Here is a 27,126-nt window from a genome sequence, read left to right on the forward strand (position 1 = left end):
ATATTCTCATCATTTAAAATCATAGGTTATGATTATCATCATCATCGTCATCTGTGTTTCTAGCAGTTAAGTGGAATTGTCACAACATAATTAAAGAGGGAAAGAAGTATTCAGTTTGCTTTTTTTGTTTGTTTTTTGAGACAGGGCCCCCCTCTGTCACACAGGTTGAAGTGCAGTGGCTCAATCATAGCTCACTGCAGCCTCCAACTCCTGGGCCTAAGTGATCCTCCTTCCACAGCTTTCAGAGTAGTTGGGACTAAAGGTGGCACCACCATGCCTAGCTCTTTTCTTTTATTTATTTTATTTTATTTTTTTGTACAGATGGAGTCTTGCTATGTTGCTTAGGTAGGTCTTGAACTTCTACACTCAAGCTCTCCTTCCACCTTGGCCTTCCAAAGATCTGGGATTATAGGTGTGAGCTATCATGCCCAGCCAGTATTCAGTTTCCATTTGAGCATGTTATGGAGAAAACACCCTTTGTAGCTTTGTATTCAATGGATTTTCTTTAAATATGTAGAACTAAATAATTCTAGGTAAGCCAACAATATAAGTCTGAAAAAGGCTAACCATTAAAAGAAGAACATCTCACTTATAAGCAAATGTTGACCACATTTTCGTGAGTTGAAAAACATCTAAAACAACAGTTCTTAATATACATAATGATAGCTCCTGCGCTCTTTTCCTACCCTATATCCAGAAGATAGTCACAAACAAAACTTTTAAAACTGTCTTCTATAACAATGAATTTGTACTTCAAAAATTACATAACTCGAGTAGGTTTATCACAGTCTTATTTTATTCTGTGTTATGCTTGATTGTGACAAGTCCCTCAAGAAGCATCCACATGCTAACAGCCAGAAATATTCATTAATCATTTATATCTACCTGCAAGAAAGAGAATATCATAACCATTGGCAACAATAGACAACAGGCACCACAGGCTAGTTAGGGCCCAGATTCTGTTTGGGTCTTGCTCTTGCTTGTCCATGGAAATTCCTAGATACATGAGTCCTTATGAATTATACCATGATAGTTTCTAAGGACAATAGTCTATACCTTAGGCAGAAAAGTATTAATGATGGGACAACTATCTTTCTCAGCTGTTACATAGTTTTTTCCAGCTGCACATTCTGGTCTCTGCTGCTATCAGATACATGGCTTCTCTGAATTGAAAGTCAAATTGTCTTTACTCCCCAAGCACCCTGAGCTAATCTCAGTATACTGTTCCTAGTAATTCCAAACATCCTTGAGACTCTTCAAAAGAGCTGCAATTAATTTTAAGAACACTAGATCTTAAAATTTTTGTCACTTATAACAATTAAGAGATGGTAATTGCCTAGAAAGTTAAGTGTAACCTAACAGAAAAATCTCTAAGCAAGCCCACCATAACTTTACATACAAATAACTGAAAAATGAATTAGAGATGTCCAAGAAGAGATCAAGACAAAATTTTATGGGGTGGCACAATCTTGGTGGAACTATAGATTGGATACTGTTCTTATCTGAAGATCTGGCAAATGAATTTGTCAGTCTGCTTTGTGCTGATTAAGGTATCAGAGACAAACTGCATCTAACCAAACTTATAAGAGACTGATGTATAAATTGCATTCAAATAAATGTATTACTAAAGAGTTTCCCATAAACTCAAGTGACTACACAATTTATTGTCCAAAATGACATGGTTAAGATTGAAAATGGGGAACTATTAAAAATTAAGCTGAAACAAGTGTTACAAACTATGACTGTCCAGGACAAACCAGGACATATGGTCACTCTACCTGTAACTCAAATATTCATCTCCATGGTCCAGTGCATCTCCTACCTACTATGCATCAAGGTCTCTGAAAATTCAAAATAGTTATTTAAAATTTATATGGTCAGCATAAACTTAGAGACAAAAGAGATAGAAAGTTCTGGCAATAGACACATCTATCTAGTAGGGTAGGCAGGCACAGTGCAGCAGAATCTATTTGTTGACTGGAACATAAGGATGCCCCTCAGACCCAGTGTGTCATCCTCTTTGGACAGAATATTTCACTCCTCCTTTCCAGGTCCAGCTTTCCCCTATCTATTCAGATTGGATACAATTCAACTGATCAGATTTTGAAACTTTAGGTTACAAAAAACCTTTCAGTCTTGTCTCCCTGAAGATGTATCCTCATCACTTGAACTCAAGAATTTTCCAAATCTTCTCACCTACATCTACATCAACCATATCTTAGTTTATAGCTACAGATGTTTATTTGTCTATTAAGTGTTAAAAATAAAATAACCTTTTGAAAATGAAACCAGGGAGAAGAAAATTTGTTTGTTTTTAGAATTCATCTTTATTGATAACAACCTTGCTCTGCACTGATTTGTACAAGATAATATTAAACCTATGTGTAATTTATAGCTAAAATAAAACATATTATTAAAGGAGATTAAAGAGTGACAATTCAGAGTAGAGCAATTACCACTGAATTTATTTCAAGCTTGGTTAATGATAAGTAAAGAAGATGTATAACAACTGGTTAAACAACTAAACCTGCAATTGGAGGAAGTAAAGCTTTGGCATCTCTGAGATGTAGATGAGAATGACAAGCTTTATCAAAACTTAGTTTTAATACCAACAGCAAGCAACATGCAAGCGTGTGCTTATACAAAGTGTCGTCAATATGTTCATGAAACTATTATAAAAAAACTATGCACATATTTCAAAAATTTTTGGCACCCAAATAGCTTATACTAACTTGTTATAACATGTCAGAATAGAATCTAGTTGGAGGCACTAAGAAGAATTGACATCAGTTTGAAAAGAAGCCCCTATTAGAGCAGCATGCATTCTGATAAAATTGAAGCAAAAACAAACATCAAGTGTACAGTGAAGCTTGGGTGAAAGAATAGTGAAATCATTGATGTTTTACAAAAAGTTTATGGGGATAATGCCCCAAAGAAATAAGTTTACAAATGGATAACTCATTTTAAGAAAGGACGAGATGATGTGGGAGATGAAGCCTGCAGCAGCAAACCATCCACAATAATTTTTGAAGAAAAAAATTAATCTTGTGTGTGCTTGATGTGGTTTGGCTGTATCCCCACACAAATCTCATCTTGACTTGTAACTCCCATAATTCCCATGTGTTGTGGGAGGCACCCAGTGGGAAGTAATTGAATTATGCAGGTGGATCTTTTCTGTGCTGTTCTTGTGATAGTGAATAACTGTCATGAGATGTAATGGTTTTCAAAACAGGAGTTTCCCTGCACAAGCTCTCTCTTTTTGCCTCCTGCCATACATATAAGATGTGACTTTCTCCTCCTTGCCTTCTGCCATGATTGTGAGGCCTCCCCAGCCACGTGGAACTGTAAGGCTATTAAACCTCTTTCTTTTGTAAATCACCAAGTCTTTGGTATATCTTTATGAGCAGCTTGAAAACAGATTAATACAGTAAATTAGTACTAGTAGCATGAGGCACTGCTGGAAAGATACCCAAAAATGTGGAAGCAACTTTGGAACTGGGTAATAGGCAGAGGTTGGAATAGTTCGGAGGGCTTAGAAGAAGACAGGAAAATGTGGGAAAGTTTAGAACTCCCTAGAGACTTGTTGAGTGGCTTTGACCTAAATGCTGATAATGATATGGGCAATGAAATCCTGTTTCAGATGTTCTCAGATTAAGATGAGGAACTTGTTGAGAACTGGAGCAAAGGTGACTCTTCTTATGTTTTAGCAAGGATACTGGTGGCATTTTGGCCCTGTTCTAAAGATTTGTGGAATTTTCGGCTTGAGAGAAATGATTTAGGGTATCTGGCAGAAGAAATGTCTAAGCAGCAAAGCATTTGGGTGCTGTTAAAGGCATTCAGTTTTAAAAAGGAAACAGAGCATAAACGTTTGGAAAATTTGCAGCCTGACAAAGCAATAGAAGAGAAAATGCCATTTTCTGAGGAGAAATTCAAGCTGGCTGCAGAAATTTGCATGAGTAATGAGGAGTTAAATGTTAATCACTAAGACAATGGGGAAAGTGTCTCGGGGCATGTCAGAGACCTTTGTAGCAGCCCCTCCCATCAGAAGCCCAGAGGCCTAGGAGGAAAAATGGTTTCCTGGGCCAGGCCCAGGGTCCCTGTGCTGTGTGCAGCTTAGGGACTTGGTGCCCTGAGTCTCAGCTGCTCCAGCTGTGGCTGAAAGGTGCCAACATAGAGTTCAGGCTGTGGCTTCAAAGGGTGTAAGCCCCAAGCCTTGGCAGCTTCCACATGGTATTGAGCCTGTGAGTGCACAGACATAAAGAACTGGGTTTGGGAATCTCCACCTAGATTTCAGAAGATGTATGGAAATGCCTGGATGCCTAGGCAGAAGTTTGCTGCAGGGCAGGGCCCTCATGGAGAACCTCTGCTTGGGCAGTGTGGATGGAAAATGTGGGTTTGGAGCCCTCACACAGAGTCTCTACTGGGGCACTGTCTGGTGGAGTTATGAGAACCATCCTCCAGACCCCAGAATGGTAGATCTACCAACAGCTTACACTGTGTGCCTGGAAAAGCCACAGACACTCAATACCAGCCTGTGAAAGCTGGAGGGAGGGAGGCTGTACCCTGCACACCCACAGGGGCAGAGCTGCCCAAGACCATAGGAACCCACCCCTTGCATGAGCATGACCCGAAAGTGAGACATGAAGTCAAAGGAGATGATTTTGGAGCTTTAAGATTTGACTGCCTTGCTGGATTTCAAACTTGCATGGGGCCTGTAGCCCCTTTGTTTTGGCCAATTTCTCCCATTTGGAACAGCTGTATTTACCTAATGCCTGTCCCCCATTGTATCTAGGAAGTAATTTACTTGCTTTTTGATTTTACAGGCTCATAGACAAAGGGACTTGCCTTGTCTCAGATGAGACTTTGGGCTGTGGACTTTTGAGTTAATGCTAAAATGAGTTAAGACTTTGGAGGACTGTTGGGAAGGTATAATTGGTTTTGAAATGTGAGGACATGAGTTTTGGGAGGGGCCAGGGTGGAATGATATGATTTGGCTGTATCCCCACCCAAATCTTGAATTGTAACTCCCACAATTCCCACATGTCATGGGAGAAACCCAGTAGGAGGTCACTGAATCATGTGGGCAAATCTTTCCTGTACTGTTCTCATGATAGTGAATAAGTCTCATGAGATGTGATGGTTTTAAAAATGGGAGTTTCCCTGCTCAAGCTCTCTCTCTTTGCCTGCTGCCATCCATGTAGGACATGACTTGCTTCTCCTTGCCTTCCACCCTGATTGTGAGGTCTCCCCAGCCACATGGAACTGTAAGTCCATTAAACCTCTTTCTTCTGTAAATTGCCCAGTCTCAGGTATGTCTTTATCAGCAGCATGAAAACGGACTAATACAATGCCTTAACTGAAGATGACTGATGATTAACTGCACAATTATGTTATGTTTATGACATAACATATCATATGTTTATGATATGTTAAGCCGATATCATAAACATCTCAACTGGTTCAGCTTACACAATTCTGACTGGAAAATTAACATTAAGCAATATTTCCACTCAACGGTGCCAAAACTGTTTCATCCAGATCAGCTGCAGATAAGAACACAGCTTTCAATGGAAATTTTAAATAAGTGGGATCAATATCTTGGAACATTTCTTCAAAGAATTGTAACAGGAGCCAGGCGCAGTGGCTCACACCTGTAATCCCAGCACTTTGGGAGGCTGAGGTGGGCAGATCACAAGGTCAACAGATCAAGACCATCCTGGCCAACATGGTGAAACCCCATCTCTATTAAAAATAGAAAAATTAGCTGTGTGTGGTGGCACACACCTGTAGTCCCAGATACTCAGGAGGCTGAGGCAGGAGAATCACTGGAACCCAGGAGGCAGAGGTTGCAGTGAGCCAAGATCGTGCCACTGCACTCCAGCCTGGTGACAGAGCGAGACTGTCTCAAAAAAAAAAAAAATTGTAACAGGAGATGAAACATGGCTTTCCTAATATGATTCTGAAGTCAAAGCACAATCAAAGCAATGACTACCAAGAGGTACAAGTGGTCCAATCAAAGCAAAAGCAGATTAGTCAAGAGCAAAGGTCATGGAGACAGTTTTTAGGGATGCTCAAAGCATTTTGCTTCTTGACATTTTGGAGGGCCAAAGAATGATAACATCTGCTCATTATGAGAGTTTTTTGAGAAAGTTAACCAAAGCTTTAGCAGAAAAATGCCCAGAAGGCTTCACTGGAGAGTTTTTCTCCACCACTACAATGCTAATGCTCATTTCTCTCATCAAGCAAAGGCAACTTTGTGAGAGTTTCAATAATAGATCATTAAGTGTCCACCTTACAGTCCTGATTTGACTCCTGACTCCTTTTTGTTTCTTGATCTTAAAAAGTCTTTAAAGGGACAGGTGCAGTGGCTCATATCTGTAATCCCAACACTTTGAGAGGCCAAGGTGGGATGATAGCTTAAGACCTGGAAATCCAGATGAGCCTGGGCAACATAGTAAGACCCTGTCTTTATGAAAACATAATGTAAAAATAGCTGGTACGGTAGCATGTGCCTATAGTTCCAGCTACTTAGGAGGCTGAGGTGAGAGGATCACTTGAGCCCATGAAGTCAAAGCTGCAGTGAGCCATGATTGCACCACTGCACTCCAGCCTGGGTGACAGAGTGAGATCCTGTCTCTAAAAACAAACAAACAAACCAAAATAACTTTAAAGGTCACCCTTTTTTTTCAGTTAATAATGTAAAAAAAAAAAAAAAACTGCATTGACATGGTTAAATTCCCAGGACCCTTAGTTCTTTAGGGATGCACTAAATGGCTGGTATCATTGCTTGAAATTGTCTTGAACTTGATGGAGCTTATGTGAAAAATAAGGTTTATAGTTTTTATTTTATCTTTTAATTCAATTTTTCACTAACTTTTTGATGTTTCCTCCTAAGTGCATCAACAAAGCAGTAAAGTCTAAATCAAATGCAATTTAGAATATAGTACTTGTAAGTCATTCTGGGAAAGCATCAAAATAATGAAAGAACAAATTCTGCCTATGAAATATTGAGAATATGCAGAATGCAATGAAATTTGCTTATACAGTAGAACATTTTGAAAATGCATTCAGAGGAAAGAATATGGAGTGTTTCTTTGTCAGAGACACGAAAACTTGCATAGAAAGTAAAGTGACTCATTTCAGTAATCAGAGATTGAACATACACTGACTATCTGTGCTTTATCCAAGTAAATCATCTTGTGAAGCCAGTTTTGGAAGGCAATGCTTGTATTTCATTAGATTTTTACTCTAAAATGAATACAAAGTAAGTGCTGTGACCATAAAGACTAAAAGAGAAATAAAATCAGATTGTATAAGACTAACATTAAAAATTCTAAAACAGGACAGGAGTAAATTTAAATTGTTGAATGATAGAATTAAATACAGACAATGAGAATTAAGAAATGAAACTGACAAAGAGGCTTTGGAAGAACCCAAATACTTACACTTCCATCTACCACCAACACTGAGAGACAGTAATACAAAAGCCCTCACCCATGCCTACTGTCTTAGTCCATTTGGGCTACTATAACTAAACGCCTTAAACTGGGTAATTTACAAGCAACAGAAATGTATTGCTCACAGTCTGCAGGCTGGGCACCAAGCTTAAGGCACCAGCAGATTCAGTGTCTGGTGAGGGCTCCTTTTCTGCTTCAAAAATGTCACCTTCTTGCTGCATCTTCACACGGAGGAAGGAGCAAACAGGCTCCCTCAAGAATCTTTTGTAAAGGCCCTAGTCCTACTTCTAAGGGCAGACAGAGCCTTCATGACCTAATCATCTCCCATAGGCCCCACCTCTTAATACTACTACATTGAAGAGTAGGTTTCAACATATAAATTTGGTGGGAACGCAAACATTGAGATCACAGCACCTGACTTTCTTCATCTCCCTTTGTCTCTTTCTTTGTTCTATAACCGTTACATTTAGGAGTGAGCTCAGAGCCTTTCCTTCTTCCTTTCCATGAGTAAAACCTCATGTTCCCACCTTTGTACAACAGAAGAGGAATTTTTTCAACCTCGTGGAAGAAATACAATGGTCTGAGCCTGTTTTAGTCAAAATAGAATTGAGTTATGATGTGATAATGAGCAACCCTCAAATCTTGAGGGATTAACACATGAAGTATTTTCTTGAACACACAAAGTCTGTTGTAGATCAGGTGACCAAGCAGTGCAATGGTCTTCCATGAGATGACTCAGCAGTGCAGTCTGCTTCGTTATTGCAGTTCTGCTACTTTAATGCACCACAGTAGGCTCACCACTGAAAGGAGAGAGTCAACTAAAGAATTTCACTGCCAGTCCAGAAGAGATACCTGTTACTTCTTCTTATGGGTCCTTAGCCAGTAATAGATTCATGGCCTCACTAGCTTCAAGGAGTGCAGTAGGGTTTTGGTGAACACTAGAAATGACTATGAAGACATCCGTACTTGGTTTTCCATATGCTAAGGGAATTTATAAAAAATTCTCTCTCTCCCAAAAACGTGATTATTTTAGGAATGTTATTATTTTTCTGTGGAGGCAAATAAAAATTTAATTTGATCCTTGATGCTGAGAAATGGCAGAATTCTCCTAGTGGGTGTATCTCCCCTTCCTCTGAAACACCGAAACCCAGAGCTCCAATTAGCAGAAACTCCCTAGAGCCTAGTTGTAGAATGTGCAAATACATAGAAATGTTTCAAAAATATGATCCCATTTAACAATGATATTAAAATATAATATTAGACTTTGGTAATACCTGAGAAATAATGCTCATTTTATGTGCAGAGAAAAGGGCAAAATTGGCTGAATTTAGTTTAAAAAAAAAACAAACTCGTGATTGTTGAAAGCATTTAACTTCCTCATTGCAGAGTAAGAGAAACCCTAATATACAGATAATATACAAGCAAACAAAATCCTCTTCTATCTCCTGTTGCAAAAATCCACTCAATGAGTAACTATGAATTAGAAATCAAAACAAACAGCTGGTATCTAAGTATAGCCTCCTGAATATGGAGCTTTTTGGTTGACTGTATCTAAATATGTGATATATTTTAAGGAAGTCAATGTGGTTATTTCCTTCTGTCAAATGCATTATTTTGATACAATCAGGCAGTAAAATTCTAAAAATAGGTTAGAAGGAGCAATGTTTAACCTATTTGATGAAGACTTAGGGAAGCACTTTGAATGCTGTTGACGCAAAAAAGCAGTTTGTACACAATGATCCTCAGTAAGAAATAACATTCATAGATTTACCTGTGAAACCATACACCTCCCCCTCCCAAGTATTTATCTTACTAAATTTAATTGAACTGAAGCAGATAAAACTGTTCAAGCATGGGAACCAGTAATTGTTTGTAATTCATAAAAAAGATTATTCACATGCAACACTTCCAGAGAAACTACCTGTCTATAAAGAAACTACCTACAGTTACAACAAAATTTTCTGCAAACATGTACTTTTTAATAGTCTACTTACCTAAAGGAATGATGCATGCATCACTGCTTTTGGGGGAAGTGGAGATAAGAATTCTTGCTCATGCCCATCAGTACAATACACAATTTTAGGAGTTATACTCCAGCTCTAAACTCATACTGCAAATAAAAGATTTTGCTTCCAAGGCTTCATTTACATGCTAAGCAATTAAGTCAGATAGGGTAATCTATGCCCTAATAAAGTTAGAAAAAGACCTACTTCTAGGTCTTCCATGGTGACAAACTTCCCAAAGGTACACACTAGAACAATTGTTGAAACTATCCTTTTTGATACTGTGATTTGAAATTAGAAATATACATTTTGGTCTCTATTTTTGGTTCGTGGTACAGAGCTCCTAAACAATCAACAGTAAACTTCTAAAAAATAGGGGTGCTAGGTTTATCTTTTTTTCTAATATTTGCTATTTGACCCCAGTTGCTGCACAGAGTTCCTAATCCCTTGTAATTTCCTGAATGATAGGAATATCTTTTGTATGCACTAATGAGGTAACTCTTGATGAGTTCCTATATGGGTCCTAGGCCCCAGAAACACCAAGCCTTTATTAGAAACTTGGAACTTTCCAGCCCATCCCTTATCCTCTGGAAAGAGGATACAGGCTGGAAGTTGAGTTAATAATCGATCGTGCCTATATGATGAAGCCTCCATAAAAATCTCTGATCTATGACTTTCAGAGAACTTGTGGGTTGAAAACCACACCCACATGCCAGGAAGGTGATGTACCCCAATTCCATGGAAAAAGAATCTCCTGTGCTTGGGGCCCTTCTTAGCCTCACCCTATGTACCTCTTTATCTAGCTTTTCATCTATATTCTTTGTAATATCATTTATAACAAATGAGTAAACGTAAGTAAAGTGTTTCTTTGAGTTTTGTCAGTCACTCTAGTAAATTTGTCAGTCACTCTAGTAAAAAAGCCTAAGAAGAGGGTCATGGGAAGCTCTGATTTGCAGTCAAGTCAGACAGAAATTTTGGGTAACCTGGGAACCTACTACTTGCAATTGGTATCTGCAAAATATTATGAGAATATAAGATAGGAAAAAACAAACTACAAACTACAAACTGTTTTTTTCTTTAAACATCCTTCCACCATGCATACCAACACAAGCCTAACATCCAAAATAATAAAGTAAACTGTATATACATATTAATCCATTAATTAATTCATCCAGCAAATTTTAACTGGACATATACTAAGTACCAGCTATTATTATGGACACATGCTGGACTCAAGACTAATGGCCCAGAAGACATTTACGCAGCCAACAAACATATGAGAAAAACCTCAGCATCACTGATAATCAGATACATGCAAATCAAAACCACAATGAGATACCATCTCACACCAGACAGAAAGGCGATTATTACAAGGTCAGGAAACAATAGATGCTGGCGAGGCTGTGGAGAAATAGGAACGCTTTTACACTGCTGGTGGGAATGTAAATTAGTTCAACCATTGTGGAAGACAGTATGGCGATTCCTCCAGAAATACCATTTGACTCAGCAATTCCATTACTGGGTATATACTCCCAAAAATATAAATCATTTACTATAAAGACACATGCAAACGTATGTTTATCACAGCACTGTTTACAATAGCAAAGACATGGAACCAACCCAAATGATCATCAATGAGACTGGATAAAGAAAATGTGGTACCTATACAACATAGAATACTATGCAGCCATAAAAAGGAATGAAATCATGTCCTTTGCAGGAATATGGATGAATCTTGAAGCCATCATCCTCAGCAAACTAATACAGGAACAGAAACCCAAGCACTGAATATTCTCACTCATAAGTGGGAGCTGAACATTGAGAACACATGGACACAGGGAGGGGACCATCACACACCAGGGCCTGGTGGTTGTGAGAGGTGAGCAGAGGGAACTTAGAGGATGGGTCAATAGGTGCAGCAAACCACCATAGCACACGTATAACTATGTAAAAAACCTTCATGTTCTGCCCATGTATCCTTTTTTTTTTTTTAAGAAGAAATAAAAAAGCACTAATGGCACAACCAGTGCTGGCCACAATACAATAATATGTGCCTTATATAATAAGCAAATGAGAGTAAATGAGTTATTGCTCAATACCGGTTAATTACTTAGCTGGAAGACTTCTCTGGAACAATAAGAATAGAAGTGCTATAAAAAATAAACAAAATCATTTTGGCTATTCAGAGAAATGGCCAGTGGGATATTTTGTTTGTGGCTGACACGAAGCCATCTGTGAGCATTTACTCATACAGAGAAACTAATGATATTACTGAAACACTATGCCAAGAAATTTCTTCAAAATGTACAACGAGGCTTTAAGTAAATAAGCCATGAATACACCACATGTAAGAATAATAGAAAATGCCACAAACTTGAAATGCTTTGGGAGACACTGAATTTAGAAGGAGGCTTTAGGAGAATTCACAGTGGCAGTGAAAACTGATACATTCACTACACATCTGCAGGGACTTCATTCTTCAAGACAGAAAAATATGCTTCCCACCAGTTGTGACTCTATTATTTCACCATTAACTCTAGAATTTATATGAGTGCAGGATTATTGCCCAGAATCAACACACAGTTGGCATCTTTCCAAACCTGCAGACAATTCTTAGGCCACTGAGGGGACCTTAACTCTGAGAGCCTGGAAATTACTTTTAATTAGTTTCCTTTTGTCATCAGTGGACAAGAGATGATAAAAGGTAACATTTATACCTGTCAGGAACAACCCACCAGGGAGCAGGCTTTCTTGGAGTTAGCATTCAAAAAGGCAATCGTTCTGAGGAGTTAAAAACTATAATTTGGTTGGAAGAAGGAGATGCATTTGTCTCAAGGTCAGCCTGAATGCTTTATGGATTCATGTATTAATTTGGTTCACAAATACACAGCTTCATTTTCCCCCATCATCATCCAGAAGTGACCTTCGCCAAACTCTGGGTGTGAATTGAGTTTTTCATCACTTCTTTTCTACAAGATTCATCCCTCAGTGGATACTTATTTTCTGACTGGGGAATCTAAGTTTTCCACACAGCAATATTACACAGAAATGGGTCTTGTGGCTGTAATGCAGATTGCTCTTTCAGTTTGGCTATAAACAAATATTCCCTAAAAATCAGGACAAAAGGACAGAAGTAATAAGCCAAAGATCTATTTGTTCCAGGACTACTGAAAAATAATCATCTCAAATATGTTCACCATATAGAACCCCTGAAATGACTACTGTTGTCCAATCTAATTCTTGTTTGTATTCTGGCTATTTTAAATACCCCAATCCAATTAACTTTGCTTACTAGATTAAAAACATATCTTATGAGCTGATCAAACTTTTTCAGTTTTCTCTCCAAATTCGAGAAACTTAGAAGGCAAACTGGGCTGGCAGGACCTTCATAAATCTGATGGCTACTGTAGCTTTAACAACCATGCCTTGATGATCTTAAGTAAGGGGGGAAAGGGCTTAAACTGGCTTCCCGTTGCCATCATGAATATCTGTCATTTACAAGCAGTTCTAAGTATGTTTAGGAAGTGAGGAGATGTAACTGGTCTGTACCTAATCAAAGGTTTTGGTTCAAAATCACAGAATTCAGTTAATGTTATGGGGTAAGCTGAGAAAAGGAAAACGGCACTCTCCCATTTCATCATTCTAAGACAGCCGACAGCATGTCAGCTTCTCTGTTTGCCTCATCTTAAATAATTTTAACAAACCCTTTTCCTTACTGCTTTTATTGACCACTTCTGAAATGTGGTGTTCAGCACATCTGGAAAAAGATATCTATTTTCCAATTTTATATTCCATTGCATAAACATATTTGTTTGACATTCTGTTCATTTTCATAAGATTTTTGATGACATTCAGACTAACTTCCTAATGTGTCTTTATGATTTCCAGTGACTGAGATGAATACTAGTATAGCCAAGAAATTTCAGAGTAGGAGCTGCAACTTTAGCTAAAGTCAAAGGCTAAATTTTACATGTCTTGGTTAATGTTAAGCTGACAGAGGCAGTACAGGCCCTACTCTTTCTAATGACTAGAAAATTTCAAGCCTCTTCTGTGAATTTTTAAGTCATCTCAGCGGTTTGAGGTTTATTTTTTCTTCATAATCATGTTCCCAGCTCAGTCTGGGAATTGAGACCTAAATAATGATCTTTGAGAAAATTATAAGGTGAACCTCCTGGGTAAAGACAGAAAAATGCCAAGGATTTGATTACTAATTGTGCCAATAACATAAAGGTCAGATATGCCCAGAGATCTAATGAATGTCCAGACACTTTCTCATTTTTTTGCCCAAATCTAATAATACAGCTAAAACACTGATTTCCTAATATGGATGGTATGGTTGTTGCTGTGCATGCTCTGATCACATCCGGACTCTAAGGAGAAAAGTGTGGGACAGGGGGTTGGAAATTAAATAATAATATCCCCTCTCAATGCCAGGCCCTTCATTTTTGTGACTAGAGCCAGTAATGTTGTGTCACCATTAGAATCTCACTTAGCCTGGTGTATTAGTCCATTTTAACACTGCTAATAAAGACATACCTGAGACTGGATAATTTATAAAGACAAAGAGGTTTAATGGACTCACAGTTCCACGTGGCTGGAGAGGCCTCAAAATCATGGCAGAGGGTGTAAGACACCTCTTACACGGCAGCAGAGAGAATGAGAACCAAGCAAAAGGGGTTTCTCCTTATAAAACCATCAGATCTCGTGAGACTTAAAACTCTATAGGGAAACTGCCCCCATGATTCAATTCTCTCCCATCAGGACCCTCTAACAACACCTGAGAATTATGAAAGCTACAATTCAAGATGAGATCTGGATGGGGACACAGCCAAACCATATCACCTGGGCTTCTTTTTCCTCTCTTCCTCCATTACTGTGTCTCAGAGCAATTATTTTTGTATGGGAGCATTTTTCACTGATACAATGGATATAATTTGGAAGACTTTGATAGAAAGACTTGAAAGAGTCATTAATTTCATTTGCTTCATTTGTTTTCCAAATCAAAGAATCTCAAAGAGAACTGCTGTGAAAAATGAGTATCTCAATTGACTGCCTTGAAGCTATGTATTTCAGACATCACAGTCAAAAAGGCTGGGCTATTTCTTAAGAATGGACTGATTAAAAAATTAAGCTATTATCTAAGGTTGGAATTCTCCCAGTTTGTGTGAAGGTTTACCCTTTTACATCTTCCAATTCCCTTCCTTTGAGTATTGTTCCTCCCTTTGCTCTTTAGACTCCTACTCTGTCCAGGAAAGGGGAGATTTTAAGCCTTTTTGTTTGTTTGTTTTGGTGAGTATTTTTAAGTAATATTTTCTGCTTGACATTTACTTTTTCTTAGACATTTTTAGCTTACTAAATAGGGATTCAAGAAGCGTCCACCTGAATAAGTAGTATTTTACTATTTGCCTAATTGACTCACAACACCTTTGTCATTGGGTTCAAACACAGGCTATACCATTTACTAGCTGTATGACTTCCAGCAAATTACTTAACTTAGTTTGCTTATTTATATAATAAGGATAAAAAGAATAATACCTACCTCACAGTACTGTTGTAAGGATTAAATTAGCTTAACTTAAAAGTACTTAAAATGGTGACTGGCATATAGTAAAAATCTCAATATGTGCCACTGTTATTACTATGACTAATAGGATTATTATAATTTGTAAATTTTCAAGTTAAAATAGGCTTTAAGTGTACTAGTTTTTTGCATTAACATAAACTATGAATATAGGCTGCCTACTCATATGAAAAATAAAATATGCACTAAAATTTTAATTTGTGTTTCACATTTTTATAAAATTAAGAAAATGCAAGAGGAGTTTTCCAAAGCCAGATCTTAAGAAAAGGGACTTGAGACACTGGTATTTATAAGAAAAGCATAATGACAGACTAGTCAGAAAAATTACATATAAAAAGGTTTAGTGTAATTGTCAAATGCTAAGGATTGCATGAGATAAAAGAGAAAACTGTATAGGTTATTAACATAGAGCTGGAGTGTGTGTGTGTGTGTTGGATAAGTGTTGGTTAAGCATAGATAGGACAATAACTATGGTCAAGTATTTTTATACTTGAACTTTCTCCACGACAATCCTCTGAGATCCTTGGTTATAGATAAAGAATCTAAGGACTAAATAAGCTAAGTATCTAAACACAAGTCTTCAGAACATTGTATTCCTTACGTGAGACTGAAGTGTAGTGCTCTTTTGACTCTACAGTAATTGTACCTGCATTAGACAAAGGGAATAAACCAGAACAAGATGTACATAGTTCCTGGCTTCTCAATACTTCCAATTTAACAAACACAAAGTTTGAAAAAGTAATTAGAAATCTTTAAAAAAAATTAAAAGGAGAACTTCTAGGTAGCTGAAGACAATGGTAGTAACCAAGCTACCACTATCCTACTGTATCTTCCTAAAGCAATATTAAATAACAAGATGGCAAATGTAAATTTACACAAAAAAGCCCTTTGTATAACTTGAAGACACAGAATGCCAAAAGTTTCAAGTAACAATAGATTAAAAAAAAATTACCAAATTCCAGTACAATCTTCCATTCTACCAACTTAATCTCCACCCTCCATCCATGAGGCAAAAAGAGAAAAACTGGGAAGACAGAAGAGGAAGTAAAGGAAGGAGACAATTGATCCAAATTATTCTCAGAAAGATTAATTATACTTTAAATCTGAATATTCTAAAAGAGCATTTGACTAGATCAGAACATGGATCAGAGGGAAGGGATTTCAAAGTACCTATGGTTTAAAGGGTCAACTTTGAAACACATAGCTTCTGAAAGAGAAAAAAAAGTCAATAAAAAAGGTAAGAAACTCCAATTGGTAATTAGGTGGTGAAAGAAAAGAGAAGCTAAAGGGAAAAACACAGGATCCTACAGAACAAAAGAGAATCATAAAACCAGAGGACACACAGCCTTGCCACCCCCACCTAAACAAACAAACAAACAACTCTGTTTACAATGTATGAACTTTATTATGTAAAGAGAGGGCAGCCGGGTGCGGTGGCTCATGACTGTAATCTCAGCACTTTGGGAGACTGAGGCGGGCAGATCATAAGGCTAAGAGATTGAGACCATCCTGGCCAACATAGTGAAACCCCATCTCTTCTAAAATACAAAAATTAGCTGGGCATGGTTGCACGTGCCTGTAGTCCCAGCTACTCGGGAGGCTGAGGCAGGAGAATTGCTTGAAGCTGGGAGGCGGAGGTTGCAGTCAGCTGAGATCGTCACTAATCTAGGAATCCTGTGAAACATCCCAACGCAATAAAAATGAACAAAATGAAAATCAGCAAATTCATATAGAACTATTCTTAAGACTCAGAAGACAAACTTTCACACAAATGAGAAAATTTCACACATATAGAGAAGTCTCTGAAAAAAAACAGAAAACTGTAAGAATTAAATATATAATCAAACATGTGTTTGAGGATATGAAAAACCACCTTGTAAGAAATTTAAAAACTAAGAAAGAAAATGGTAAAAAAAAAAAAAAAGAGATATGAAAAGACAATTGTCTTAATTCAGGAGATAACTAAAGTTTTAGTTTTTCAGACAATTGGTAATTATCAAGACAGTCTGCATTTTTAAAACATAATTTTATAAAAATTATTTTATCTTGGCTAAAATTAGTATTTTTAAATAACAACAAAATATTATGTCTCACCATTGTGTGTAAGTTTGCAGAGAAATCCCTTTGTTAGTTTCACCTGAGCTTACTCATACAACCACTGTCAGCTGGAGCATCAGCTGGGCTGCAAAGCCCAGGATCCCCACTCACATGTCTGGCAGTTGATTCTAATCATCAGCTGGGGCACTGTGGTGCTCATCCTTAAATAGGATAGATAAGCTTCCTTATGTGACAGTCTCATTGCAGCATTCAGAGACAGAAATCATAGAAATTGTTCAGAAAAATGCAGCAATTAGATATACTTACTGATTAATATTACTTTGCTTTGATAAAGCCAGAAATGATTCTATGCCAAGAAATAAACAATAATATGTGATTAATGTACTTTATCTCTTTTAAGCCAAAGCAAACTTTTTACTTCAGAGAGGACAATTCTGACTTTTTACATTTTTAATTTTCTTTACCCAGAACAGGACCTCATTTTAAAACATTATTTGAATAGATTTCATAATCAAAAGTCATTTTTCTCTCCAAAAGATATCTTTTCATTTCAGTACAAAACCTGCAAAATGGCAAATGACTAAGTAAATTATAAAGAATTTGTACCTTAATAAGTGCTAATTTACAATAATTGTCAATAGATGCTAACAAACTTCTACACCTACGCCTAGAAGTTGCTACAGTAATAGGTTAGAGCTAACACAATTCTTGCACATGGTCAGAATTTGTTTAAGATAAGACTTGTGAAATCAAAAGAAGAAATCTTAATAGGTCTTTCCAAGGCTGCATAATTTTCCAAATTATTTTCCTTTGATTATACAGTCCTTTTTTTTTCAGTCCTTTTATAGTTGTTTAGCTTTTGCAATATTTTCTTGATGTTTTTGTTTCTTCTTTTGCTCCTTTTCACCGGCCTCAATCATCTTGACCAATTTCCAAAACAGTACAGCACCTGCTAGTAACAGTGGAGTAAAGGCCAAAATAGCTTTCCTAGGAAAACCATATGGGTCCTTTGCTGCCCTTTACACAACATATCCAGCCCAAGCCTTTATATCAAACATCTTTTTAGTAGTTTCACTTATTCTTGAATAATGGTCTCTCATTTTGTGCTGAGATTATTAGTGAGCCAATCACAATTTTAGATTACCCTTGGTTGTTTGTCTTCTTTAATTCTACTGTACACTTTTCAGAGAAGGTTTAAATTTCTAAGGGGATCACGTTCACCCCTACCCCTCAATCTTGGCAAGTGTGGGTTCCTCATCCCATCACGGGCCAGGCAGGACTTACAGATCCCCAGAAATGTGGGGATGCCACAGTACAACTTGTTCTGCCAGCACCGAAGCCGCCATCTCTGCTGTGCCCTGGGACAAGAAGCACTGCAGCAGTGGCCACCAGCCTTTCCTACAGAGTGCCAGGGGCTCAGACTCCCATTTCCATTTTCAATTAACTCATGTTTTAACGTGCCTAGAAACCAAAATAATGGTTTTAAAAAAGAAGTTCATTACTTTAGATAATTTCATTTTATGAAAATATATGCTATGTTAAAAATTTCAAGTATGTAGAGAGGGAAATCAAGACAAATGCAATTCTGCTACTTCAAAGATGCAGTTTCTATATTATTCCATTTTTGAGCATATACCTATTAATGAATATAGGATAAAATGGGCTCAAATGCTATGCACTATTTGTAACCCATTGTCTTACCTTATTGATATGTCATGAAATTCTATCCTTCTCAATAAAAATATGCCTGTATTGTCACTATTAATGGCTACACATGTCTCCTATTTAACTAATACCATGTTGAACAAGTTTGATTTTGTAAATACAGAATGGTTATCATGAAGTTGTTTCCATATGTATATCCATGGCAATTTTCAGTTTCTGGAAGTGGTTTAAGTGGATGGTTATTATTCGCATGCACTAGCAGAGTCATTTTGCTATGCCACCAAAATTCTTTTTAGTCATTTAGAATTAAAATTCTTTTTCAACTTTTAGAATGCTAAATTATTTCTAATTTAGAACTCTTACAATTCTTTTTTTTGTTTGTTTTAGAGATGGGATCTTACTCTGTTGCCCAAGCTGGAGTGCAATGGCACAATCCTAACTCACTGTAACCTCAAACTTCTGGTCTCAAGGGATCCTTCTGCCTCAGCCTCTCAAGCATCTGGGACTATAGGCATGCCACCACTCCTAGCTAATTTTTTTAAAACATTTTGTAGAGATGAGGTCTTGCTATCTTGCCCAGGCTGGTCTCAAACTCCTGCTTTGGCCTCCCATAAGTGCTGGGATTACAGGCATGAGCCACTGCACGTGGCCTAGAATTCTTTTTAATCATTTCCAGTAAATAGGGAATAACTTGTGTCTAATTTTAAAAATTTGGAATTTTGGTTACAAGTATTGATAAACAATTTCCCAAAAAAATTAACAATAATTTAATAATATCATCAGCTATCCAGTACATATTAACATTGCCCAACTATCTCAATAATGTCTTCTGCGGTGTTTTTTTTCAAATGAGGATCCAATCACAATTTATGCATTGCGTTTAGCTATTATGCCTCTCCCCATCCTCATTTTTATGACATCAATTGTTGAAGATTTTAGGCCAGTTACTCTATAGAGTATCATTCATGCTTGATTTGTCTGTTTCTTCATGGTGTCTTGTAACTTATCCTTCTATTTTCCATGTATTGTAACTTTTTTCCTATGTATTATTTTCTATGCATGTATAACATTAAAATTTCATCTTCTTGAGTTTTCTTCTTTCTTTGACAAATGTTTTTTTATTCACCTTTTGCCAACATCATTACACAATAACAGTGATTAAATATTCCTCTGTTCCCTCAAAATATTTTATTGGTCTAAGTTCTAAACAATTACTACACTTATTGTTAGGCTTCAATAATTTATATATACACTTCAAATTAGCACATTTTAATAACACTTCTTTAATAAATTTTGTATTCAAATTAATGAAAATTAATTTAGAGAACTCCCACTTACATGGTGGGTCCTGAACACATGCAGACTCAGCTCCACATTCCTCTCAAGAATAAGTCCATAATGGTTCAGAATCATTCAAGCTCACCTCAGCAGTTTCCATCTCTAATCCTTGTGTTATTACACATTATTGTGTGTATACAACAGATTTGAAATAAATAATGATAGCATGGTGATTATAAAAATAAAGAGAACTTGAGTTACTTTAATTCTGCTATTTCTGTCAATCTCTGTAAACACTTAGAATTTTTATTTGTGTTTAAACTTTAAAATGATGAAACAGGATGTGAATTATAAGGAGTGATATTTTTGTTTGGCAGATCTGAAATTTAGTTTATAGATGAAATCATCTTATTGAATTTAAATATCATTAAAATAAAAATATATTAATCCTCTTAATTTTGAATTCCTTGTATTAAAACTAAAGACCAAATCAAGAAAATGATCATTATTATTTATTATTGCATAGTTATTATTGCAATAATGTTATCATATAAAGGAAGGGTTGTTAAAAAATTATCTACTCCTGTTGTGAAATGAGCTGTGTTGATCCAATAGATTATTTTAGAAAATATATCTGCCATAGAAATTCCATTTGACCCAGCAATCCCATTACTGGGCATATATCCAAAGGATTATAAATCGTTCTACTATAAAGACACATGCACACGAATGTTCATAGCAGCACAGTTTACAATAGCAAAGACCTGGAACCAACCCAAATGCCCATCGATGATAGACTGGACAGGAAAAATGTGGCACATATACACCATGGAATATTATGCAGCCATTAAAAACGAGGAGTTCGCGTCCTTTGTAGGGACATGGATGAACCTGGAAACCATCATTCTCAGCAAACTGACACAAGAACACAAAATCAAACACCACATGTTCTCACTCATAGGTGGGTGTTGAACAAGGAGAACCCATGGACACAGGGAGGGGAGCACTATACATGGGGGTCTGTTGTGGGGGAGTGGGGGGGACAGTGGGGGGGTGGGGAATTGGGGAGGGATAGCATGGGGAGAAATGCCAGATATGGGTGAAGGGGAGGAAGGCAGCAAATCACACTGCCACGTATGCACCTATGCAACAACCTTGCATGTTTTTCACATGTACCCCAAAACCTAAAATGCAATAAAAAAAAAATAATAATAATAAAAAAAAAAAAAAAAAAAGAAAATATATCTGCCAAATTTGTGTTACCAAAACACCAGGGGGTTGGTTTAGGTCCCATTGCTCACTGCACAGAGAGCCAATCATTGAGTCAATGAGTATTGCCAGGGAAGAAGGCTTTTTATTTGCGTGATGTAAACCAGAGAGATGGGAACCAAGCCTCAAATCTGTCTCTTCCAACCAACTAAAATTGGAGGTTTACACAGTGGGGAAGGAATGTAGCTACATGTGGGAAAACAGGACATAGGGAGAGGTAAGGAAGGAATCATGATGAATGAGGGGTCTGGCATCTCGTTGTCTGAATGCAGTGATCTGGTGGGTTTCAGTTTCCTGTCTGAGGATCAGTTTCCTGAGGAAGAAACTAAGATAAGACAATTGGGCCAGTTTCATTTGTATCACAGTCTAACGACTCACATTAACACTTACTCTATCGTTCAGCTATTCATTCTTTCAACACTTACTTATTGAGTCCTACTTCTGCCCCATGTTCTTCTACATGCTGAGAATATAAGTTGGAACAGGAAAAATTCCATGGTCTCATAGAAATTACATTCTAATACAGGAAACAGAAATCTAAATAATTAAGATTTATAATATAATGCTATACAGTAATCAATACTGTGAAGAAACAAAATAAAGCAGGGAAAAGGAGCAGTGGGTGATTTGTGTGTGAGGGAGTGTTATAGTTTATATAGAGTGGTCAAGAAAGACCTCTGTGGAGGTGACATTTGGGCAGAATCCAGAAAAAAGCATAAGCAAAATGGCCATCTGTGGAAAGAGAATAATAGATAGGAAGAACATCAAGTGCAAAGGCTCTGAGGTAGAATTTTGCTAATCACTTTATAGGAGTAGAAAGGAAACCAGTGATGTTAAAACAGAGTTAGTGAGAGCAGAAGGGTAAGATATGGGGTCAGATATTTGTATGGTCTTGTAGGTTAGGGTAAAGGTTTCAAATTTGACTTTTAGTGAATGAGAAGCCATTGGAATGTTTTGAGTAGAACAGTAACTTTATCTGACTTACCTTTAATGGTAATCTCTCCGGTTTTGAGTAGAATAGTAGCTTTATCTAACTTACCTTTAATGGAATCCCTCTGGCTTCTTTGTGTAGACTAGACAAGAGGGCAGGGAGAAAGCAGAGAGACTTTTAGGAGTATACGTTATTTCTTTAGGGGAGAGATAAGGTGTCTTTGACCAGGCAAAATGGGGTGGAGAGGCTGAGACATTGCTGTACTCTTAATACATCTTGAGAGTAGAGCAAAGATGTTTCAGGATGCAGGAGAAAGAAGCTAAGAAAGTTAGCTTATGCGAATTAATAGGATCACTAAAAGTAAAATTACAGAAGGAGGTTAAATAAAATAGCAAATCTTTAATGTGACTAAAACTGAATTATTTGGAAGAAGGATCATATAGCACTTTATCATTCAAAACACAAGTTCAGGAGCTAAGGCAGTGGGAGCTTGCAAATTCAAATTGTTCCTTTTTTCAGCCTAAGCATTCTCTTGCTCTGTTTCTGCAACTCAAACTTGGTTCAGATCAGTATTACCTTTTCGTATCTGACACATATAACAAAATAGTAATTTCCAATTCAATTGCTTAACATTTTTAAAGAAATATAAAATACATGAAATAAATGGCACAAATCACAGGTTTTCAGCTCACAAAATAATGAGTTACCATCCAAATAAGAACTAAAATATTACCAGCATTCCACAAGTGATCCCTGTGTTCCCTCCCAAGTGCAAACTCCACTCTCCCAGATGTAACCAGTATCTTGTTTCCTAACCCCATGTTAATTCCCATGTGAATTTTATATAAATGGAAGCATGCAGTATGTGCTCTTTTATGTCTGTTTATTTTGCCTAACATTATATTTATGTGGGCAATTCATCATTATCATTGCACTTAGTAATAGTCCATTAATTTTTATTGCTATATTTTACATGAATATGCTCAATTCATTTATCCACTCTTCTAACGAATATCTGAGTGATTTCTTGTGTTTGGCCATTATGAATGATATGTCTATGAACACTCTTGCACATGACTTTTGATGCACATAAATATATATTTTTGGGCATATATCTAAAAATTATTTTTTATAGGATATGTAGCAAATATTAAAACTCCCAATTTTCAAAAGTGGTTGTACCAATTTACAATAGTGCCCATAATATATGAGGGTTGTAGCTGTTCCAAATCCTTGAAATGCTTGATATTTTCATTCTTCTTAATTTTAGCCACTCTAGTAAGTATGTTGTGATATCTCATTGTGACTTCAATTTGCATTTTTATTTTTTAAGTTTATTTTTGAGACATTGTCTCATTCTGTTGTACAGATTGGAGTGCATGATCACAGTTCACTGCAGCCTCAATCTCTTGGGTTCAAGCCATCCTTCTGCCTCCCACTCCAGAGTAGCTGGGACTACATACAGGCATGTACCACCACACCCAGTTAATTTTTTAATTTTTTATTTTTGTGTAGAGACTCCCACTATGTTGCACAAACTGGTCTCAAACTCCTGGGCTCAAGCAGTCCTACCTCCTGGGCCTCCCAAAGTGCTAGGATTACAGGCATAAGCCACCATGCCTGGCCTAGCTTGCATTTTTAATAATGAATAAGGTTAAGTATTTTTTCACATATCCCAAGGAATAAAGAAAAGATGTGCATTTAAGGTTACAAATTCCCTTACATATACAGTTTTAAATGCATTCCATAACCTATGATACCTTGTGTTTTCATCATTATTCAATTTGGAATATTTTCTAATTTTTATCATAATTTCTTCTCTGACTTATTGTCTATTTAAATGTGTGTTTTTAAATTTTGAAACATGGGAATTTTCTGGTTATCTTTTTAAAAATAATGTCTAGCTTGCTTCTGTTGTCATAAGAAATGTGCTCTGAATAATTTTATTTCTTTGAAATATTTTATATGATAAATGTTTCATGTGTCCTTGTAAGGAATAAAATAATCTACAATTTGAAGAGTCAATCTCTGATGCATGTCAAATTAGAACAGTCAGGAAACAAGCAGAATATTTGAACAACATGATACATAATTTTCATTTGCTTTGACTTTTATAGAAGAAGCAGAAAATATTTTCTGACCACAGTAACACAGAAGTAGAAGTTAACAACAAAAATTAAACGAAAAAAAATTCACCTCCAAATTAACGTGGAATACTTTTTTCCCAAACAACAGATATAAAGGGGAAAACTATCAGCCCAAAAATAAATGTATACCATTATATAAATGCTATATATCAGATAAAAATTAAAGCATTGCTCAGAATAAAAATCTTAGCACCAAATACTTATTATAATAATCAAGAAAAACAAATGTAAATTAAACTCAGTAAGTTAGGAAAAGAACATCTTAAATCTAAAGAAAAGAAAAAGGAAATTAAGTTAAAACAAATTATTGACATGGAAAACAAATCTGCTAGATTTAAAATATAAATCAAAGAGCCAATTATTTAGACATGTCAATAAAATGAGTAACATCACTGTATTAGTCAGAATAAACTAAGCTTCAATTTTAATTGTTAAACAATCTCTAAGTGTTAGTAGCTTATTACATAAATTTTCTCATGTACTCAAAGTCTACTGTGGGTTAAAAGACTCTCCAAGGCAGCTTTTATTTTTTTCCATATAGTAACTTGGCAATTAAGTTTTATTTGACTTGGGGTTCTGCTCTATCAACACATGCCCTCCATGCTCACTGCCAGTAAGGAAGAAACTCTGGAAGATTTCAGGGCTTTTTTACCCTCAGCCTGGATGTGACACATGCCCCGCTCTCTACTGCTCCCTGATTGTTGCCTAGAACTAATCACATAAGAGGTATAGTCTTCCACATGCCCTGGAAAGAGAATAGAACTAAATACCTGTGAGTTATAGTGAAATAGCTGTAACCATCATTAATTAATTTAATCAAGGAAGACAGGGAGAAAGTACAAATATCCAAAACAAAAAATACATGTAATTGAGAAATAACCACAGATACCAAGGAAATTAATTGTATGGCATTAATTTGCTCATCTCCATACAAATACATTTGTGATTCTGCATAAAATGGTTGATTTTCTCAAAGAATATAAATTTTCAAATTTATTCCAGTATGTGTAGAGGAGGAAAAATGTATTTTCCTTCTACCCTTCCAAGTTCTTGGCTGGGGCTCCCATAATAAAAGACAGATTAACAAGAGAAAAGTATACCCATTTATTTAATATAGGTTTTATGTGACATGAGAGCCTTCATAAGTAAATGAAGATCCAAAGAAGTGGTCAAGTTTGAGTGTTTTTAATGCTAGGTTTGATAAACAGTGAAAAGTCATAGAGAATTATAATAGGACAAAAGGATATGAGCTGGGGAAACCTTAGCAAGTCCTGTTTGTTTAGATTCCTCTCTTTCTCCCTGTGTCTTTGGAGATAAGGACACTTTTTCCGGTCATATTTTCATAACTGCTCCCCACCTCCCAATACCCTTCTTTCTTTGTTTCAATGGAAGATGGTATTTAATAAAGCCTAAACTCTAAGCCACTGTTTTGAAAATTACTCATTCCCTGCATATTTCCTATGTATATGTTAATGGAAAAGCCAGACTCTAAAATATTTTAAAGGGGTTTATTCTGAGCCAATAGGAGTGAGCACAGTTTAAGGAAACATAGTCTCAAGGAATCCTGAGAAAGTATACCCAACGTGGTCAGATTACAGTTTTGTTTTATACATTTCAGGGAGGCAGGAGTTATAGGCAAAGGCATAAAGCAATACATGGAAGATATACATTGATTTGGCCCAAAAAGGTGGGATAACTTGAAGCAGGAACTTACAGGTTATAGGTGGACTCAGAGATTCTTTAATATGCATTTGGTTAAACGAGTAAAGCTCTGTCTAACACTGTGAGTCAACAGAAAGGAATATTTTAAGTTATGGATGTTATGTAGCAAGATTGATGGCCTTCTGGCCTGACTTAACCCTTGCCTTATATGGCCTTAGGCCTTGTTTATAATTTAGCATCTTATTGCCCCAGAGTCTCTTTTGTCATTCTTATGATCTCTGTTTTAACATCAGTGCTGGTCAGTTGTGCCTAAACTCCAAAAGGGAGGGTGTATAACCAGGTGTGTCTGACCTCCCTATCACAGCTGGGAACTCAGTTTTTAAGGTTTCTTCAGGGTCCCCTTGGCCAAGAGAGGGTCTGTTCAGTTGGTGAAGGGCTTAGGATTTTTAGTTTACATATATATGAGGTATACAGGTTAGTAAACTTCTGTTTGTTTTTCTCTTGTTAATCTGTCTTTTATTACAGGGTTCCAGCTAAGAACTCAGAACAGATAGCAATAAGTTATTTTTTCTCCCATACAATGCCATGGAATAAGTGAACTATAATTTGTTTAATTATCAGGAGCTAATAGATATTTGACTTTCATGTTTTAATTTGAAATAAATTTTATCATATTGTACATATTATTTCACAATTTTCTTTTTAAATATATACTTTTATGATTTACTAATATTTATACATAGAACTTAAGTTTACTCATTTTCTCACTGCATGTATTTATTGTCTGAATTTAAGAAAACCTATCAAGTCTCCTCTGAATGGGCATTTTATGTTTATATAGTTTTTCTTATAAACAATGTTAGAAAAAAATTTCTGTGCATTCTCCTTGTGCACATGTACAAATCAATACATTTTTAATATTTATATTTATTGATACTATTCTAAAAGTAAACTCAAGATTTCTGGAACAAGGTAGATTACAATTACTTACAGCAATAACCTCACTGGTTCCCCTTTGGGACAAATCTTCCTTATTCTAAGGTGATGCAATGAGAGCCAGATGTCATCCTACTGA

The 27,126-nt window shown here is 36.4% G+C and overlaps 1 long non-coding RNA gene and 1 pseudogene across 1 annotated transcript; both read right to left on the reverse strand.

Annotated features, from left to right (window-relative positions):
- Positions 1-17,932: 17,932 nt before the first annotated feature.
- On the reverse strand, positions 17,933-20,659 carry LOC105714298 (small integral membrane protein 15-like; annotated as a pseudogene).
- Positions 20,660-21,276: 617 nt separating this feature from the next.
- Positions 21,277-22,337, reverse strand: LOC135269949 (uncharacterized). Its single transcript, XR_010338186.1, has 2 exons — positions 21,737-22,337; positions 21,277-21,624 (listed from the first exon to the last, which is right to left on the reverse strand). It is a non-coding gene; the product is annotated as an uncharacterized LOC135269949 (long non-coding RNA).
- Between the last annotated feature and the right edge of the window lie 4,789 nt (positions 22,338-27,126).

Source organism: Aotus nancymaae, unplaced genomic scaffold, assembly GCF_030222135.1.
Source record: "Aotus nancymaae isolate 86718 unplaced genomic scaffold, 86718_ANA_hifiasm-v0.15.2.pri h1tg000058l, whole genome shotgun sequence".
NCBI classification, from domain to species: domain Eukaryota; kingdom Metazoa; phylum Chordata; class Mammalia; order Primates; family Aotidae; genus Aotus; species Aotus nancymaae.